At 40.9% G+C, this 5,106-nt stretch overlaps 1 long non-coding RNA gene across 1 annotated transcript; it reads left to right on the top strand.

Annotated features, from left to right (window-relative positions):
• Positions 1 to 1,588: 1,588 nt before the first annotated feature.
• LOC118585172 lies at positions 1,589 to 4,329 on the top strand. The gene is made up of 3 exons (XR_004945154.1): positions 1,589 to 1,713; positions 2,485 to 2,541; positions 4,167 to 4,329. It is a non-coding gene; the product is annotated as an uncharacterized LOC118585172 (long non-coding RNA).
• The last annotated feature ends 777 nt before the right edge of the window (positions 4,330 to 5,106 follow it).

A 5,106-nucleotide genomic window follows, 5' to 3' on the forward strand; every position in this document is an offset into this window, starting at 1 on the left:
CGATTCTTTCATTCACTTAACACTTATTGATCATTGGTTTTAGTCCAAGCATGTGCTATGCTTTGAGGAAATAAATTCATACTCATGTGGCAAGATGCTCATGGTCTCCTTAGAAAAAAAGGGTCCTGAACCAAAGCATCCATACAGAGCAGGGCAGAATAGGGGAGCAGAAGAGCTGTGGCACTGTCTGCCCTCCTTGCTTCTTTCACTCAGATATCCATGTCCACAAGCTCTTAACTAAACCGTGTATTTCTCCTTCAATCACAGTACTTGAGCAACAGAGGAAGGAATATCAGGAGTTCGAGATCATCCTAAGTTACACAGTGGGTTTGGTTACATGAGACCCTGTCTAAAAAACTCAAATCAAACCAACAAAAAATAAGATGAAAAGGACATTGTAACCTCTGTCTTGTTGAGTTCTTGTGAGGGATTAAACTGATACATGCAGAGTTGAGGGGTTTTTTAAATTTTTTAAATTAAATTAAATTCTTGGTTTTCATCAAGTCGGGTCTCACTAATGTAGTTCCATCCATCCTGGAATGCACTGTGTAGATTAGGCTGGCCTCAAACTCACAGAGATCACCTGCCTCTGCCACTCAAGGGCTGGGATTAAAGGTGTGCACCATTATACCTGGCTGCAGAGTTGAATTTAACACAATTCTCTACCTCCAAATTATAGTTCATTGCCTCCTGAATTTCTAATTCTAAACATTGATTTAAGATCCCGATTCTAACATCCTCTGCTCCCTCCCCCACATGATAAGCTCAAATTAGGCAGATTTGTTTCCATGGACACCCAGACCTGATGCCTCCATGTCTCAGCTGAGGCACTCCTTCCTGTCCGGATCCCATTCTCCACCACACACAGCTAAATTCTTCCTGCTTCAACAACCTTGATGAACACAATCGTCACCCTAATATCCCCTTGTTCTATGCACCATGAAAGAACTATTTCCCATAAAGTCCCCAACATTTCATTCGAAGTTGTAAAAATATATTTTTATGAGACACGACACATTGAGGACTAGAATGAGAATAATTAAAATCTGTACATTGAGAACTTGAACTGTGGATCAGTTTGCATTTTGAACTTGGGGAAGGTAGGGTGGCAAAGAAGCCAAAATGAGACTCATGGTGTGTGGAGAAGGGGTGACTGTTGTAGTGTCACCACGACAGGATGCCTTCAGGAGTGAAGAAAAGATTCCATTGTCTCACGGTGTCAGAGGCTTGTCTGGTCCTGTGTGCTTAGGTGGAACATCATGGCAGTGTGAGCCTGTGCAAGAGTGGTCCACTTCCTGACAGCTGGGAGCAGGGAGAGGGAAGCATACGCGGCCAGGACAGAGCACAGCCCCAAGACACACAGTGACTATTTCTAGTTTTCACACTTACTTTCTCCTCCCTAAGAAAGCTGGGGTGTGTATTAAAGCCAGTTAAAACATTAACAATGTATTAGTCATAAAAGCTTTATGTTTTAAGATGTTATGGCTAACTTCAAAGTGGCCATTTTCAGTCTGTAATTGTCTTGGCTCTTGGTTTTCTTTCCTGACTTCTCTTTCAAAATCTTTCAAAAGAATTGAGTACTTGAGAAGATGTGCATCTTCAGAGCTACAGAATGTTTTAATTATTGAAGAAAGAGTGGGTTTCACCGGGAACGTCATTTGCTTCATATGCCATCAGATCACTCAAGCAATGAAAAATGTTAAAGATTCATAAGTAAGGAATACGTTTTGAGTCAGCAATTTGGTTCTGTTGTGAGGTTTGCTTCAGTGGAGTCTGAGAATGCATAATGAATTAAATTATTCATTACCAAACAATATAACATCATACTTGTGTTTGTGTAAGTTTGGTACCATTTCCTGAGCTCCAAGAACACCTACGTTCTCTACGTGTTCCATATGACTGATGGTGAACCGTTATCACACCCATGGTCATCAACAAGCAGGGCCTAGAAGGTGCTGAGATGCAGGCAGTGGACAGCTGTTCTTAGTTCTGCCAGCCCCACAAATTGTACTCCCTTTTGCAAAAGTGGCCTTAATCTCCATGTCCCCATTAATGGACATACAGAAATGAAATAAAATGGATGTATATCTGACGGCTCTCTGAGCAACCCTGCCCTTAACTGACTCACACCTGTGCTTTCTTTTTTTTCTTTTATTAGGTTTTTTTTAATTAAGAATTTTTTATTCATTTTACTTACCAACTACAGATCCCCCTATCTTCCCTCCTTCTGCCCCTCCAGCTTCCCCCACAACCTACTCCTCATTCCCTCCTCCAACAAGGCAAGGCCTCCCCTAGGGAGTCAGCAGAGCTGGGTATATTCAGTAGAGACAGGTCCAAGCCTCTTCCCCTGCATCAAGGCTGTGCAAGGTGTCCTTTCATGGGGTGAAGCAAACACTCTCTTTCTGTTTGTGTTTTCGTGTGGTTTCTGTGCTCAGATGTTTGCCTTCTTACAAACCCACCATTGCTGCCTCATTTGTCTTGTAGAGTCCGTGAGATGGAAGCCCTGACAGCACAACTTCCAAGGACTGCTACAGCACTGAGGTGAAAGGGCTCACATCTCAAGAACACGGCATGATGATGAGCTGGGTAGACCCAGTCCACAGGGTACCACCAGGGATAACAGTGGGTAGACCCAGTCCACAGGGTGCCACCAGGGATGACAGTGGGTAGACCCAGTCCACAGGGTGCCACCAGGGATGACAGTGGGTAGACCCAGTCCACAGGGTACCACCAAGGATGACAAGGAGGTTTGAGACTTGAGGATTTACTTCATCAGAAGGGTTTCCGACTCACCCCATTTGAAGGACTAGATCAGCAGCCAGGGCACTGGTAATGGTCACAGGAAAGTGACAGTTCTGCCACGGCCCAGGTAGAAGTACTTGTGAAAGGAAGAACAGCCACCCCCAATTGGGCCACCTGGGCCAGTCAGGGAAAGAAACATGAGTCCCTTTCCCCTGTCTGAGATGAAAGTGAGTTAAGAAAATGCCTGACCTTTGCCATGGCAGTGGGCTCCAGTGCAGGAGTTACCTAGCAGTCCACCCGAATTCTAGATGAAGGGTCTAAGGATAGGCCAGAGGAAGCACAGGCTGGCCGAGGACCTTAACTCCTTCACGTTGCCTCGTGTGAGGCATATGCTTCCCTCAGCACATGGAGACCATCTAGAGAGAGAAGCGTGTCCGCCTTTCTGAGATGCGGTGTGTTTATCTAAAGCAAAGCTTATTAAATACTTTCCATTTTGCTAAATACATTTTACATAGCCACAGGTATATTGGTATATAAAATAGGTTTACAAATCAAACATTTACAGATGATAAACTCATAAAAATTATTTTAAAAAATATTTTTCACCATTTATTAAATATGAAAGCAAATTCACTTACTAATGAGGTAAGTGTGTTTATTTACTTTACATAGATAATTTAGTCTTGGCTGAATATTTGATACTACAGGACACAGATCATCTATAATGTTTTTCTGAGTTGTTTAATGTTTTGATTTATAATCACCAATGCTGAGAATTCTGTGCACAGATACATAGTACAAAATGGCAGAAGTGTGTGAAAGGTCATTTCAAAAACTTCAAACTTCTATACTTAATCCCGAGCCAAAATTCATTTAATTTCTTTAACATTACTCAAGTCAGCAATCCAAACATCAATTTTTAAAATTAGACATTTTAAGACAATATCAGAAACATACTAATTTGGCACTTAGATGCTGAGGAAAGACAGTGGAACAATATTGTCATTTCTCATAACGAAACAAGTATGCTGCTCTAAGGGCAGGAACGTTTGCATGCACAGTAAAAGCCCGGCGGTTCATAATGTGTTGGCATGCTGGCATGCACACACTGTGTGTTTGGAACCGAGACAGTGGTGAAATCATTGGATGTAACCAGAACAAGTGCTGCCAGTAACACTGCAGATCCATTATGCATTTGATTTTCAACAAACTGTTGTTAGTGTGTGATCAGAAACCTTTCACTGTTTTTCATCACGCCATACTCAGCTGCGCAGGATCATGACCCAGGTTTAAGAAGGGAGGATCTACAGTACTAGACACCTCAGATAGGTATTTAAATGATTGTGTGACAGTGTTATCTGGACCGTGTTATTTTTGTTCTTGCTTACCTGTGAATGAGAGGCTCATCTGCCTTGTATTCCTAGGTTTTTAAATCTGGATTTCTGACATTCAAATATACTGTTGAACAAATCATGCATGACAACTTCACATGGAGGCTTCATCAGCAATCCTGGTACATAAAAGATACTAAACATTGACGGATGCCATTAGTGTAGCCACTATAGCTGTGGCTGTGTGCCGGAACAGAAGGGGTTAGTGTCTGCTTTTTATTAACGAGGCCTTAGTTGTTGATATACTAACGAACACCTTAATTGTGTCTAACCCTCCTACGATACACTGTGGACAGCCTATGTTTGCTAAAACTGCATGGAATGAACATTTTACTTGACATTAAAGTTCTGAAATAAAACAGACAAAAACCAAACAAACAAAAAACTCTCTCAACGAATCAAGAACTAAGTGTGAAAAAAACGTTGGTTCTTTGGGTTTGTCTCTTAAACATAGAAAAGGAAAGTGGAAATTTTGCTTACTCCTCAGTGGTAGCCAACTAGTTTAGTTTTGGCTCCTAGCTCCTCTTTAACTCAAAGTAGTAGAAATATTTTGTAGTGAAACATCAAAAAGTTACTTTAATTCCCTCTGTGGAGATGTTAGATTGAAAAGGTATACAGAAAACTCTTTATGAAAATAATCATAGATAAAATATTCCTGAAATGATACAATTTTCTAGTTTTATAAACAAACAAGTAGCAAAGGGTGCAGGTTTTACCTTTTCTGGTACTTTTTCTATTTTATTCATAGTATTTCCTCATACCAAAAGATTTTTGTAAACATGCACTTTAAAAACCCACAAGAATGTCCCTTAAAGTTTCTAATTAAAGATAATATGAAATGTACATATTGGACTGCAGACTTTGAGATGAAATACAGAAACTGTAACACACCCAGACAGTTCTTTTCCAGGAGTCTTTTCTTAGCCATGCATCATTTTGCTTTCTGTAGGTTCAGTGACCTGAATTCAAACAT

This window comes from Onychomys torridus, chromosome 6 (genome assembly GCF_903995425.1).
Source record: "Onychomys torridus chromosome 6, mOncTor1.1, whole genome shotgun sequence".
Taxonomy (NCBI): Eukaryota; Metazoa; Chordata; class Mammalia; order Rodentia; family Cricetidae; genus Onychomys; species Onychomys torridus.